This window comes from Geotrypetes seraphini, chromosome 9, assembly GCF_902459505.1.
Source record: "Geotrypetes seraphini chromosome 9, aGeoSer1.1, whole genome shotgun sequence".
Lineage (NCBI taxonomy): Eukaryota > Metazoa > Chordata > Amphibia > Gymnophiona > Dermophiidae > Geotrypetes > Geotrypetes seraphini.
In genome coordinates, this window is record NC_047092.1 from 108,303,559 (window position 1) to 108,319,894 (window position 16,336).

General features: G+C 46.8%; 1 protein-coding gene across 4 annotated transcripts in view; it reads right to left on the reverse strand.

Moving 5' to 3' along the window:
- The window catches only part of UBXN7 (UBX domain protein 7), a 622,514-nt gene that overhangs the window by 391,185 nt on the left and 214,993 nt on the right, over window positions 1-16,336 (reverse strand). The gene's annotated exons all lie outside the window — the stretch shown is intronic.

A 16,336-nucleotide genomic window follows, 5' to 3' on the forward strand; every position in this document is an offset into this window, starting at 1 on the left:
TTATGATGAAGGCCACATACCATTTTAGTAGCTTTTCTCTGGATCGACTCCATCCTTTTTATATCTTTTTGAAGGTGCAGCCTCCAGAATTGTACACAGTAATAATACATATTGAAGAACTAAGGCCAGTACTGGGCAGACTTGCATGGTCTGTGTCTGTATATGACCGTTTGGTTGAGGATAGGTTGGGGAAGGCTTCAATGGTTGGAACCTAAGCACAGTACTGGGCAGAGCTTTGGATCCTTGCCCAGAAATAGCTAAGAAAAAAAAAATTAAATTGAATCAGGTTGGGCAGACTGGATGGACCATTCAGGTCTTATCTGCCTTCATCTACTATGTTACTATGTTAATATTCTAAATGAGATCTCACCAGAGTCTTATACAGAAGCATCAATGCCTCCTTTTTCCTACTGGCCATACCTCTCCCTATGCAACCTAGCATCCTTTTTTTTTTTTTTCAAATTCTTTATTCATTTTTTAAAAACTTACAATAAGTGTAACAGCATTTATAACATTTAAAATTCAAATACAACACTTAATATTTTGTTAAACACTATATCAGACTTTATCCCCCCTCCCCTCTAATCAATTACATTCTTGAAATTCCAGAAAACCTATCATAACCCCCATTCTTATATACCTTATTTAATGTTTAAATCAATAAAAAAAAAAACCTCCCCCCTTCCCCCATCCTGGATATGTATTTTTAAGGGGAAAAAAGAAAAAAAAATATTCAATCATTACAATATTTTGTTAATGGCTCCCAATTCTACTGAAATTTTCTAAAATTCCCCTGCTATGTGGTTATTATCTTCTCCATTTTATAAATATGACAAAGAGTTCCACCAAAAACTGTAATTAAGTCTCTTCCAATTTTTCCAATTGCTCGTAATCTGTTGTATGGCAACCCCTGTCATAATAAGTAGAAGCTTGTTCCTAGATATTTGGCTCTTAGCCCTCAATGACATGCCAAACAGCACAGTATCATAGGATAATGCCACTGGATTTTCTAACATACAATTTATTTGACCCCATATTGATTTCCAAAAAGCAAGAATCAATGGACAATAGAATAACAAATGATCTAATGTCCCAGCTTCAAGATGACAGTGCCAGCATCTATTAGATTTAGAGCTATCTAACTTCTGTAAATGAACCAGGGTCCAAAATACTCTATGTAACAGAAAAAAAATCAAGATTGTCTCATAGATGCAGACACTATATCTCATCCTCCAAGACCAAATTTGTGGCCATTGAGACGCAGTAACCTGATGCTTAATCTCAATGCTCCAAATGTCCCTAAGACCCGTTTTGGGGTTTTTTATTAATAAATCCAGATATCAATTTGTACCACTGAGCAGCCTGGTGATCCAGAAAGTCCACCTGAAAACATAAGAATGGCAAAATGTACTGATCACTAAGATTTTTCCATTCAGGGAACCCTACCTGAATGGCCTGCTTCAATTGCAACCACTTCTAATTTTGTGATTTATTAAGACCATATTTGTGTTGCAATTGTGAAAAGTCAAGCAGCTTACCATTAGAAATAACATCATCTAAAGTGCGTATATCTACCTTCATCCAATATTTCCAGATGACCTTAAATCCGCCAATTTTAATCTTGGAGTTTAGCCATAGGGTCTAATATGTTGATTTAAATATTGAAATAGGTGTTAAATTATTAACATATCTTAATGTTTTCCATGTATCTACTAATATTCTATTTTCTTTATATAACCTAAGCATTTTGATACTGAGAACATGGCTTAATCTCAGAGGACACCATCTATTACTATATCCTCATTATATATTATCAAGGAGTTTCTTTAACATCAACGATCTTCCAAAGTCTTCTGATATATCATGATTTACTTGAAAATTATATTGTTAATCCTTTCAAATATCACTTTTCATTTCTCTTCATACAGTCTTATATTCTGGTTATGGGCTATGACCTCAGTGGCTACTTCTGTACAGAATAAATCTGTTGAAAGTACAGAATTCCAGTGTAGCTAGCCTCCTCATTGGTCTTATCCCCCTGCCTACCACTCAAATCTATTTCTTTATCATTTAAAGTGCTTTTAGTAGTCATAAATAACTTAATATATGACTTAGCTTTAAAGTGCTTGCAGTATTAAAACGGGACTCCTACATGGACCCACATTTCGCTAGGCTGTTTCAAGGAGATACCCTAGGAAATATAACAAAAGACAATCAAATAGTTAGGATATCAAATATTCAACAAGCGTATCTCTACTCTAGCTTCTCTTACCATTAAACAGACTCGCAGCCAGTCTCTGTTTCATTCTAACATGGTGGCGGCGTCCTACTAGCTACTTTAAATATCCTGAGATCATGTGACTTTTTGAACCAATCATAACAGGACACCCAGCTAAGCCCTGGAATAACTTTATTTATAAAACTTAGGTCAGAGACAGCCATTCAACCTCACTATTAAGTCCAACCGGACTAACAGTGTTTAGATCAAAGATCCATCTTTGCTCATAATAATTCAGAAGATAATCTAAGTTACCACCCTCCCACCCAGCATTTATAACATCTATAACCCTCCATTTAATATCTGTTATATTGTGACCAGCTTCTAACCAGTGGGCCACCATTGGGGCTTGCAAATTTTTTGTATGTATATGCGATTTATGTTCATTTAAACGTAGCTTGATCTGACGGCTACTTCTACCTATATAGATCTTATTACAAGGACAGAGTATCATATAAATTATATATATGCTATTGCAATCAGAGTGTTCTCTAGCAAAAAATCTTTTACCTGTCCTAGGGTTCACCCAAGAGGAGACCCGTTTTAATACTGCAAGCACTTTAAAGCTAAGTTATATATTAAGTTATTTATGACTACTAAAAGCACTTTAAATGATAAAGAAATAGATTTGAGTGGTAGGCAGGGGGATAAGACCAATGAGGAGGCTAGCTACACTGAAATTCTGTACTTTCAACAGATTTATTCTGTACAGAAGTAGCCACTGAGGTCATATCCCATAACCAGAATGTATGAAGAGAAATGAAAAGTGATATTTGAAAGAATTAACAATATAATTTTCAAGTAAATCATAATATATCAGAAGACTCTGGAAGATCGTTGATGTTAAAGAAACTCCTTGATAATATCTTCAAATATATTTTATTGAGCAGGAGAAAAAACAACAATCCAAAACAAGTTAAAGAACAACAAGACAGCTCGAAATTTTTCAGAAACCAACAAACCCAGCCCACCAACTGTACCCAAAACCCCTCCCACCCCCCACCCACTCTCACTGATGCATGAAAACAAAGGAGTTAACAGTTCAAAATACGGCTACGGGCTACTGGAGACAGTGTGGTCCAGAATGGCTCCCAAATACGTTGGAAGGCTCGGCCAGGTAAAGAAGAGACGTCTGGAACTCCTCTCCGTTCCCAGGAGAGCAACGTTATCATGTGACAACGCCAGAGGGAATAATCAGGCGCCTCCGATTCCTTCCACTTGAGCAAAATACATTTAATAGCAATCACTGCAGTCCAACGCAAGAAGGCGGAGGCCCCGGGCCTGCGAGGGTGGAAGTGGAGGGAGGCTCCAAATAATACTAAAGCAGAGCGTTGAACTGTAATGGTCCAAATGTCTTCAACAAAAAGAAAAACAGCATCCCAGAAGGTCTGGACGACTGGGCAAGACCACAACGTAAGACCAAGGCCAGCGTCCGGGGCACCACAGCGTCGGCAGTCCGCTGTCTGGCAAAGTCCCGCCCGAAAGGCTCTCCGAGGAGAGACGTATAAGCGAAGAGTTAATTTGTAATGTTGCTCCCAAAAAACAGTATATTTACTACACAATGGTAACTTTTTGATTGCATTCACAATTATTTCGTCAGAGAATTCCACATTCAAATCTCCCGCCCAAGCATCCCGCAATTTGAGACTATCAAGCATAGGGGACTCGTCTTTAAGGTGACTGTGGTAAAATTTCAAAGGGACAGGTTGTTGAGAACCAAAGGTAAAAGCCTCCAACAACAATTCTCGACAAGAGGCCGAGAGCTGAGTATTAGGCAAGGAGGATATGTAATGACGAATCTGGAGATAGGCATAGACATCCGCTCGAGGTAAAGTAAATTCCTCACAGAGCGCGGCAAATGATTTGATCAGCCCATCCTCATCAACCAGATGAAACAAAAAACGAATCCCCTTTGCTTCCCAATGTACAAAGCAGACATTGTCTACCCCCGGAGGAAAACAAGCATTGTAGCGCAGAGGTAGAAATGGAGAGACCAAAGGATTAAGAGAGTGAAACCTGCTAGCCCAGTGCCAGGTCTTGTGAAGAGGGATATGCAGCAACGCACTGGGCGCAGAGTCCCATTTAGAAAGCAAAGGAGAGTGGAGAAAAGCGCTAAAATGAGAGGAGGTAAAGCAGGAAAGTTCCAAGGAAGTGTTAGTAAACGTGGAGGTGCCACTGAAGAGATCATTAATATGGCGCATGCCACTAGCAATAGATAAGAAACGAAGATTCAACAACCCTAATCCACCCTTATACCAAGGTAAGGCCGCCCTTTTATAGGGGAGACGAGCACGCTTACCCAACCAAAGGAATCTTTGTACCATACGAGCAAGGTGCTTCTTGTCCTGCGGGGATAGGTAAAGGGGAAGCACCTGAAAGACATAAAGCCACTGCGGTACAACAAGCATATTATACAGACTCACCCGACCCAACAAAGAAAGGGGAAGCCCCCGCCACAACTGTAACCGAGTCCCAAAACTCGAGAACAAAGAGCCAACATTTAGAGAGTAGAGGCGTGTGAGATCCAGAGGGATGCGAATGCCTAAATAGCGAAGTTCTGATTCCGCCCAGCGCAAAGGAAAGGAACCCTGTCAAGAAGCACGAACCGCCGGACTAGAAGGCAGCGCCAAAGATTTATCAAGATTAAGGGAAAGGCCAGAGTGAAAACCAAATTCAGAGATAAGGTCCAACGCAAGAGGTAAAGATACCTCCGGATTGGTCAGGATCAAGAACATATCGTCCGCAAAAGCCAGCATCTTCAGAGACTCGCCCGCGACCCGAAGGCCCCGCACCTCGTCAAAGCTACGCAAAGTACAAAGCAAGGGTTCTAAGAATAGCAGAAAGAGTAGAGGAGAGAGGGGGCAGCCCTGTCTAGTTCCTCGAAGGATAAGAAAGGAATCCGTGCGAGCACCATTGATCAAAAGAGACGCTCTCGGATTGGAGTATAAAGAACGGAGTGCACTAAGATAAAATCCCCCCAACCCCACGTATTCAAGGGTGGGAAACAAGAAGGACCAATTGACACTGTTGAAGGTCTTAGAGGCGTCCAGACTAACAAACAGCGAATCAATGTCCAATTCCTGGCAATGAGCCAGCGCAAAGAGGACCTTGCGCACATTACGCACTGAGTGACGACCCTGAACGAATCCCACTTGGTCTTCATGAATCACAGAAGGAAGAAGTGGCGCCAGCTGGTTGGCCAAAAGGCGAGAGAACAATTTCAAATCAACATTAAGTAAAGAGATCGGGCGATAAGACCCTGGGTCATCAGCCGCCTTACCCAGTTTCAGTAACAAGGTAACTAAGGCCTCATTGGCATAACGTGGAAAGGAGCCCCTCGTTACCGCCGCATTATAGTAGTCAAGTAAGGGTCCGCAGACACGATGCGAAAGAATACGATAAAACTCGCCAGAGAACCCGTCCGGACCCGGAGCCCGACCCGATCCAAGAGATTTGATGGCAACCTGTAATTCCAACGCCTGGAGCAGCTCATTAAGGCGAGTCGCCACGTCCTCAGCCAAGCGTGGCATGCCCGACGAGTGTAAATAGTCAGAAATGAGGTCCCCAGAGATCTCATCCGGGGCGGCATAGAGGTGAGTAAAAAAATCAAGAAGCGTGTCTGCCACCTGGGACGTGTGCGTCACTCGACCCCCTCCAGGTGTCTTAAGAGTCAAGATCGGCTTGCGGCCCAACCGAGCATCTACAAGACGGGCCAATAAGCGCCCCGGTCGATTACCAAAACGGTAAAATCGATGTTTGTGGAAGGCCGCCCATTTCAGCGAGCGAGAGTGGAGCAACGAGTTAAGTGTGGCCTGAGCAGACAGATAATGTTCTCGTGTAGCTGGGGATGGAGCAGCCTGAAAGGCCCGCTTAGCTGCGTCAAGAGTACGTTGTAGGGCGATGATACTATTGATACGGCGATGTGTGGCACAAAGAAAGGAGATGATGTGACCCCGGATCACGGTTTTAGCGGCTTCCCAAAACAAAACCGGATCATCTTGGTGCTGTGCATTGTTGTTTAGATAGTCATCCCACTAAGTCTCCAAAAAGGTTTGAAATTCCGCATCTTGAGCTAAATAAAAGGGAAAGCGCCAAGAAGAAGAGCGAACATAGGACGGATCCAGATTAATATCAATCCAAATGGGAGCATGATCAGAGACCGCCAAGGGGCCAATTTCCGCTGACGAGACCGAGGAGAACAGACCCACAGAGACAAAAATGTAATCAATACAAGACCAGGTGTTTTGGACTCTAGAAAGATGGGTGTAGTCCCGGACTTCAGGATGCAAGAGACGCCATGGATCCACAACAGAGATAGCATCGCAAAGATCCTCAAGGAGGCGTCCTCGGGTCCCAGCAGGAGAGGGGGCCGTCCCCGATTTGTCCAATGCAGGGTCGCTAACCAAATTGAAATCACCCACCAAGAGCAAAGGATCACCAGAGTAGCGAGAGTGAAGGGTAACCAAGTCCCGTAAAAATGCTGCTTCAGACGAATTAGGGCCGTATACCACCAATAACAAATAACTCCGATCTCCCAACGATATTCGCAAAAGTAAATGGCGACCCTCAGGAGACTTGTCAAGGACCTGCACTCCGAGAGGTGAAGATTTCCGAAACAGGACCGCCACACCACAGCGACGGCCAGGGGAAGACGCAAAATAGACCTCCCCCACCCAAGAACGCTGCAACTTAAGATGTTCCTCATCCGTGAGCCTAGTTTCTTGTAAACAAGCAATATCCGCATGATGACTATGAAGTGCCACCAAAATTTTAGACCTCTTAATCGGGGACGTAATGCCCCCGACATTCCAAGAAGTGAGCCGAAAGGGTAGACCTACCGTAGCCAGGAGAAAACTAGAGGACGCCTCACCGACAAACAAATCCGCCAAAAGAAAACCCCAGGAGCCCAGCCTCCCCCGGGGCCATTAGAACCACAGTACACCAATACAAGAGACAAAAGGAAGGAATGGAGCTCCAGAAGTAGCACCCCAGACTGACAAAAAGGAGAAATTAAAGAAGAAAAGGAAGAAGAACAATACCCGAAACTCTCCAGAAGTTGCAAACAAAGCCATGAGAAACACAATCCCAAAACCCCGGCATCAGTGAGAGTACTCCCCCTCCTCCCGAAACCCAACCCAACCCCACCCAAACCCCCCCCCCCCAAAACCAAATCCCCATTCCCAACAAATCACTCCCCTTATCCCACCGAAGTGGGGCCAAGGGAAGGAGTCACGAACCAATGGAACCTAGGCCCCAGACCTCCCCACCCCACCCATCTGCGCTACAGCTCACATGCACAACAAGGAAATCAAACATACATGCATCATCCCAATCCCTCAACTCACACAACCCCCCCCCCCCCACCAGGCGATCCACCCGAGGCCATCTTAAAGAAAAAACAAAAACAGAGGGGGAATCAGGCACACCAAACCAAGCATGTTAAATAGTCTACCCCTCATACACCCTGTTCATACAGACATCCCAAGCAGCAGACTGCAAACACCCTCAGACCCACTCCAAGCTGGAAGTCCGCTAGGTCTCCAGGCGCAAGCCAACAACCAGTGAACCCAGTACATAAATAGCCTGTCAAATGCCCCAGAAAGGATGACTCAAGGATATCAAGTCTGGACCATAAGAAGCCCAGCACACAAGAGTCACTAGGGCTCCAGCAAAGGGACCGCCAGAGCTAGCCCTGAAGGTATACACAAGTAGGGTCCCTTAATGGACAGCCACTCTGTCCGCGTCAGGGGGTGAAAAGGTCAAACATTGAAGGCAGAGCTACAGACCACCAACTGGAGACTGGTGCACTAAAGCTGAGGGGCAATTCACCCAAAAGGGATCCCCATAACAGTCACGGCCCACTCAAGATAAAATCAGGGCACTGAGGATGGACCAGGATCAGCCGGCAGTGTATCCAAAAAAGCCTGAGTATCCTCTGCGGTGTCATAGCTCTTCCATCCAGTGCTGGTCCAAATCTTCAGGTGTGCCGGATACTGGAGCATGAAGCGCTGCTTTCGATCGAACAAGGCCGAGCACACCCTGGAAAAGCGCCGCCGACGTTCTTGGAGAGCTGGAGAGTAATCTTGAAAAAGCCGAATTGGGGAACCCTCATAAGCCAAGGTATTGCGCCGTTGCTTGTATGCCCTCATCAGCTCTGCCTTGTGTGCAGAGTTGTGGACCTTCATAATCGTGACCCTGGCGCGCGTGTGATCCTCCGAGCGCCGGCCCAACCGGTGAGCCCGGTCCAAACGAATAGGCCCCATCCCAGCCTGCAGGGGAAACTCAGCATTTAACCAGGCTTCAAGGGTAGGCAGAAGGCGAGGGTCGGGCACAGATTCTGGAAAACCGATCAGTCTGATGTTGTCCCTGCGCGACCGGTTCTCCAGATCTTCAAGTTTCTCGGCTTGACGCTGCACGAGGTCTTTGAGGGAAAGCAGATCAGCAGCAGAAGTGTGCGCCTCCTCCACGAGCGCTACCCGCGACTCGAACTCCCCCGTGCGCCACGTGGTTTCAGTGAGGAGGGATTCCAGCGATGTCAGCTGCCCCAACAAGCCCTCAAAGCGCGAATCCAGCGCGCGGACCACCGATGCAGAGAGGGCTTCAATATGCGCATCGGAGAGAGGCAGCGCGGAGCTCGAGTCCGCGGTCGCCATCTTGGCGTCAGGTTTGGGAGGCCGGGAGGCCCTATCCTTGTCGTTGCGCTTGGTCCGTCCGCTCATGGCAGGGCTAGTGAGCTGTACGAACCGGTCCATGCACGAATTCCAGTCCCGGGAAGAAAACAAAGCACGATTGCAGGGTAGATGAGGCGGGAAGGATCGTGGGGCCCAGGAGCTCAAGCTAGGGACGTCCTGCTCGGCTCAACACATCACGTGACTCCACTCCTTGATAATATATAATGAGGATATAGTAAATAGATGGTGAATTATTTAGTTCCTCATATAAATAGAGAAAGATATTTGCCAAATATTGGATGTGTTAATCTCAGAGGAAACATGAGTTGCCATTCCAATGTCAACCAGTCTGGGAACTTATCCATGAGCTCTGGGAGGATTCAATACATACCTTGACCCATAATATAGGATTGATGATACCTATAAAAATTGGAAAAATTTACCCCACCCTCATGATTGGCTTTTGTAAAGATACTAGAACAATTCTTGCAATTTTACCCAGCCAAATAAATTTAGAATACTGGAGTCACGTGATGTGCTGAGCTGAGCAGGACGTGTCTTGCTCGAGCTCCGGAGCCTCGGGTCCCCCTGTGCCCTCCTTACTGAGTTTTTGCACACCCAATATTACAGATTTACCATGTCTGGTTTATGGATCGCTTCCTTCAGCCTGGGAGCCCGGTGATGAGCGGCAAAGTGACTCGTGGAGCTCGGGATCGGGAATCCCGGACCCCGAAGCTTGACACCAAGATGGCGGCGGTAGCGTCGTCGTCGGGTCCAGAGCTCCCACTATCGGAAGCACATATTGCAGCTTTGTCTGCCTCAGTTGTACGGGCCTTGGACGCACATTTTGATCAATTGTCAGGCCAACTATCTTCGCTCGAATCCCTGGTTTCTGAAACGATTCGATGAACGGGTGAACTGGAGACTCGGGTAGCTCAGGTTGAGGAGGCCCATGCTGCATCGGCGGGGGATCTGGCGTCCTTGAAGGAGCAGATATTGAGGCAAGCAGACAAAATTGAGGATCTCGAGAATCGCTCGAGACGGGACAATTTGAGATTAATTGGATTGCCTGAGACTGTACCCGAGGCTCATCTGCTTGCCACTTTAGAGACCTGGCTCCGCACTGAACTGCCGCTCTCTGACGGTAAGGGACCTTTGAGATTGGATCGGGCCCATCGTCTTGGGAGGCGCGCGGATGACCACACTAGAACTCGGGTCACTATTTTCAAAGTGCATAACTCAGCACACAAAATGGAACTTATGAAACACTATCGACAAAAGCGCAACACCCTTACCTATGAGGGCATCCCGGTCCGCTTGTTTCAAGATTACTCTCCGGCACTGCAGGAGCGCAGGCGGTGTTTCTCGCGAGTGTGCTCAGCGCTCTTTGATCGAAAGCATCGTTTTCAATTGATCTACCCTGCGTTGCTGTGAGTTTGGACCTCAGTGGACTGGAAAAGTTTCCACTCGGCGGAAGAAGCTCAGGCCTATTTAGACTCTCTACAAGGAGAGTCTGGGCCTTCTTCGGCCCCCTGAGAGTTCCGGACATGGAGTTGTGCCTGCAGTTTCTGTTGATGCCTCGTTGGGCCCTGTTTGTGCACAGCACTCTGACTGCTCTCATCCGATCTACAACCCTGTCCTGGGCTGATTAGATGACCGCTGCACATCTTGCAACTTTTCGGGACCTACCTGTTGGAGTTCCTCCAAATTTGTCCTTGTTCTGCCCCCGCTTGTGTGGGATTTCTTGACTTTCTGTCGGGGTCTTATTTGCCTGTTCTACCTCCTAGTTGGCATCTGGGTATATGAGGGGCGTTTAGTTGGCCCCTCTGCCTATATCTACCCGTCTGGCTTTTTGGTGGTGACAGGAATGCCTTTTCGAGCAGTTCACCTCTTGGACACTACTTTTGGACTGTGGATCGGAAGAACTGCTATGCCTCCTCATTTGTGGGCCTACTGGCCATCTTTTGGGTTCCTGGACATTTACTGGAGTGGGGTATTCTTGGTCCCGGGGCATCTCCTTTGTTTTGCTGGGATGGGATGTTTAATTGTTCTTGAGTGTCTGCTGTATGGTTGAGTGGTACTTGATATGGGTTGGTGTTGTTCGTGTGGATGGTTGGGGTAGGAATGGTTTCCTTGGGGGAGGGTGCCTGTATGTTCTTTGTTTGATGTTTTGTATGGACTCTGGGGGGATTCCTCTCACAATGTTTGGGCTTGTTTGCAGATATCATGGTTGTGTGGTTTTGTGAGATATATGTACATTAGCCCTGGAGTTGTTTTCGGGGTAGGTGACCCAGAGGGCTTTGTAGTTCCTTGGTGCCCTATGTGGCAGCTGTCCCTTGGCTCTTTTTCTTTTTGAGGCTTACGCACCCTGATGTTTTTGTTTGTGTGGCTGTGTGTGGGGAATGGCTGCTTTGGTGTGGGAGTGCTTGGGGATTTTGTGTTGGTTGGGTTTTTTGGTGGGAGGTTTTTGGAGCGGATGGGTCAGGGGGACCTTGAGGCCCTGCTTACATCTTGTGTGACTCCTTCTCTGCTCCACTTCTGTGGGACGGAGTGTGGGTTGGTGGTTGGGATTCTGGGGGGATTGGTATGGGAAGGTGGGGAGGGGGTTGGGTTGGGATGGGTTTGGGGGGTCCTCCTTCAACATGTTATTTCAGTATTTACTGTTACAGTTTAGTTTTTGTGTGGTTTTTCAGGCCATGCCACCAGTGTGGCGTACCTACCTTGGGGGAAGGCTGGGCTCCTGGGGTAGTTTCTCTTTTCTTTTCTTTCTTCATTACTTCACTCTTATCCTGATTTTCTGCTCTGAGTACCTCTTTTAGGCTTACCTCTTGGAATGTGGGGGGTATTTCGTCCCCGTTAAAGCGCTCCAAAATTTTAGCAGCTTTACAACGTTATCACGCGGATATTGCTTGTTTACAGGAAACTCGCCTGACTGACGTGGAGCATATTAAGTTGGGTCGCTCCTGGGTGGGGGAGGTCTATTTTGCCTCCTCGCAGGGGCGTAATGGTGGCATTGCAGTTTTGGTCCGTAAGTCTTCGCAAGTTCTCGATAAAGCTATTGATGGCAGATCTCTGCTATTACGGCTGACCTTGGGGGCTCGCTCCTATCTCCTCCTTGTGATTTATGGTCCCAACTCGGGAGAATTGTCTTTTCTACAACGGTTGCATCACCTATGTATTCGCTTTTCTGGTGATCCGCTTCTTATTTTGGGAGACTTTAATTTAGTGATGACTTGGACAAGTCTGGTACCTTAACTCTCTTCTTTGGGTGCCAAGGGTCGCCTTCTTTCTGACTTTTGTGATACTCTTTCTGAAATAGACCCTTGGAGAATTCTTCACCCTGAAACTCGTGATTATACACATCTTTCTCGGGCTCACGGTACGTGGTCCCGGATAGATCATATTTTTCTGTCCTCGACGTTGTTCTCTTTTGTCCAGTCGGCGGAAATTGGCCCTTTGAATATATCAGACCATACCCCAATTTGGGTGAACATTTCTTTGGACTCCGAATATCTTTGGAACCAGTCATGGCGCTTTCTCACCTACCTCGCTAAAGACAATGAATTTTTCCGTTTTCTACAGGCCCAGTGGGAGGACTACTCTACCAATAATGCTACCCATTTAGATGATCCTATTTTGTTCTGGGAGGCAGGTAAAACGGTGCTTCGGGGACAAATTATTTCTTTTTTGAGTGCTCGTAATAAGCGCATCAACAGTGGAATTATTGTTTTGGAAAGGGCGTTACGCATGGCTAAACGGTCTTTTTCTTTGCATCCCTCAAGGGAGACTCGAGAAGGCTATCTGTCCACCCAGGAGGCTTTAAATTCCTTACTTCACTCTCGTTCTCTAAGATGACTGGCTTTTCATAAACACAGTTTTCAGCGTTTTGGCAACAAACCGGGGCGTCTCATGGCCCGCTTAGTTAAAGCCGAGACTCATAGGAAACCGATTTTGTCTCTTAGGACCCCGACTGGGAGAGTGGTGACCAAAACTGCTGACATATCTAGAGTGCTTTTTGACTTTTTTCATCGATTATACGCTGACCCAGACGGCGTTTCCCGGAATTGTTGACGGACTATCTAAAGTCTTCTGGTATTCCTCACTTGCCGGACGATGTAGTGACTTCTCTTAATAATCCTTTTCGGGCGTCTGAATTAGAATCTGCTAATAAGGCTCTCCACTCTGACAGAGCCCCGGGTCCTGATGGCTTTTCGGGTGATTTCTATCGACTTCTTTCTCCCCACATTTATGGTCCTTTGCTGGCTTATTTTAATACTGCAATTGTTCGAGGCTCTTTTCCCCGCTATGCTAATGAGGCCCTTATTACTTTATTGTTGAAGCCTGGCAAGGAGGCTGACTCCCCGGGATCTTATCGCCCTATCTCCTTGATCAATGTGGATCTCAAGCTTTTTGCCCGAATGCTAGCCGATCGTCTGGCTCCGCATCTTCCTCAGCTTATTCATGAGGATCAAGTTGGGTTTGTCCAGGGGCATCAATCTGTCTGTAACGTCCGTAAGGTTCTTTTTGCACTTGCCCATTGCCGCTCCCACCAGATCCCAGCTCTGTTTGTAAGTCTCGATGCTTCTAAGGCGTTTGATAGTGTCTCTTGGTCTTTCCTATTTAGAACCCTAGAACATGTGGGGTTGAGGGGTTTCTATCTTGATGCTGTCCGTTCACTCTACTCTAATCCGCGGGCTTCGCTCCTTGTTAACAGGACCCGCACGGATTCTTTCCCCATTCTTCGCGGAACTCGACAGGGTTGCCCTCTTTCCCCCTTACTATTTCTTCTTTCTTTAGAACCTTTGCTGTGTACTCTCAGGGGATTTGCGGATGTGCGGGGCCTTCGCGTTGATGGGATTGAGTTGAAAACGTTGGCATTTGCGGATGATATGTTTTTGATTCTTACTAGCCCCGAGGAATCTTTACCGATAGCGTTGGACCTCATTTCCGAATATGGCTTCTATTCTGTTGGCTATATGTCTTTCAGGTCCTTCCTCTCTACCTGTCCTCTTGGGATGAAAGACGATTAGTTCGATTGGTTCAGAGTTTTCTCTGGTCTGGGAAGCGGCCTCGTCTGCCTTATCAGAGGGCAGCGACTCCCTGGTATAGGGGTGATTTGGGTTTATTGAATATCCGTTACCTGACTGTTGGCATGCGCCATATTAATGACTTTTTCCGGGGTACTTCAGTGTTCACTAATAGTTCTTTAGAACTTTTGTTTTCGCTCTTCTCATTTTAGTGCTTATCTTCATTCTCTTCCTTCTCTTTGTGCCTGAATCTCTCACTGTGAAAGTGCTCCACCGCCCCTTGCGGAAGATTTGGCGTTGGGTCTGTAAATTTCACGCTCTTTCAGCTTCTGTTACTCCCTTTCTGCCTCTACGTTTTAATAGCTCATTTCTACCTGGGATTGATGGGCCGAGTTTTGCTCGGTGGGAAACCGGGGGCATTCATTACGTATTTCAAGTGGTTGATGATGATGGCAAATTAAAACCTTTTACACAGCTGCAAGCGGAGTTTGGCCTCCCCCCCACTGATTATTTTGCTTATATGCAACTTCACCATTACATTTCTTCTTTACCCTCTAGATCTCTGGATGCCTCTTGTCATGAGTTGCTTTCCACGGCATTCACTATTGGTTCTCAACACCCAGTCCCCCCTTAAAAACACCTTGTTCAATCACTCTGCCTTAAGGGAGGCCTGGGAATCTGGAATCTATTCTTCAGGACGAGTTGAGGGGTTGATGTAGGGTTGGCCTGTTGGGAAGAAAAAGAAGAGGATGAAGAGATTGAAAAAAAGGGGGGGGGATCTTCTATGTTTACCTGTGGCAGTTGGTGACCTCTTCCACAGGTAAACATAGAAGATCCCCCTCCCCCCTTTTTCAATCTCTTCATCCTCTTCTTTTTCTTCCCAACAGGCCAACCCTACATCAACCCCTCAACTCGTCCTGAAGAATAGATTCCAGATTCTTCAGGAAGAAGCTGCCGACAAGGTACAGGAGCAGGCCCAGCACGAAGAACTCGAAGAACAGGAGCAGGCTCAACACGCAACCCCATCTGCTGACCGACTTCCCCCCCCCCCCCCACAACGGAAGAAGCGCAGAGTTATAGTCATTGGGGACTCCATGCTGAGGGGCACCAAGGTACCAATCTGCAGACCGGATGCACACTCAAGGGAGGTTTGCTGTTTGCCTGGAGCCAAAATACAGGACGTCACCACCAGCCTGGGTAAACTACTTACACCTCATGACCATTTCCCTATGCTTCTTATCCATATAGGTACGAATGACACTGCCAGGAACACCCCGGAGACCATCACCAGAGACTTCGGAGCCTTGGGTGAGAGGCTGAAGCAGACAAGTGCGCAGGTAGTCTTCTCTCAATCCTCCCAGTTAGAGGCAAGGGAAGAGCCAGAGATGAATGCATCCTGAGAACGAACGAATGGCTACAAGGATGGTGTCGAGATATGAACTTTGGATTCCTGGATCATAGAGAGGCGCTGCAGGGACTACAGGGACCAGACGGACTCCATTTGACCAGCAGAGGTAAGAACATCTTCGGACACCGACTAGCCCGCCTGCTTCGCAGGGCTTTAAACTAGGTAAGTTGGGGGAGGTGACCTACTCATATACTGGTGTGGAAAGGAACTATCCTGATGGGACGAGTCGACACTCTGTTTCCGAGGTAAGGACCCAATTTGCAAACAGTTCTCTAGGAGCCACACAGACTCAGTCAGGAATAGCCTTACAGGGACTCAGCAAACACAAAGTGTGGAGGGCCATGTATGTTAATGCACACAGTTTAGGCAATAAAATTCTAGAACTGGAAACTGAAATAAGGGATGCCAACCTGGAGGTGGCAATATCCGAGACTTGGTTCACGGACGCACATGGGTGGGATATGGCTATACCGGGGTACAATCTACTTCGTCAGGACAGAGAGGGCAGGTTAGGTGGAGGGGTAGCACTATACATTAAAGAGGACATCAAAACCACCAGGATCACTGATGTCAAGTATACCAGGGAGTCCCTCTGGGTAAACCTGGCAAGAGGTGGCAAAAAATGCCTGTATCTTGGTGTGGTATACAGACCTCCAAGACAACCGGAAGACACGGACGCAGAATTAATTGAAGACATAGAGAATATAACTCTACGGGGCGACACTGTACTGCTAGGGGACTTCAACATGCCTGATGCAGACTGGAACACATTTTCAGCAACAACCAGCAGCAGCAGGAGGCTTTTGACCTCCATAAAAGGAGTACATCTCAGACAGATGGTAACGGAGCCCACTAGGGCCCAGGCGATCCTAGACCTGGTACTCACCAACGGGGAAAGCGTCTCAGAGGTCTCAGTAGGAGATACGCTAGCCTCCAGCGACCATAACATGGT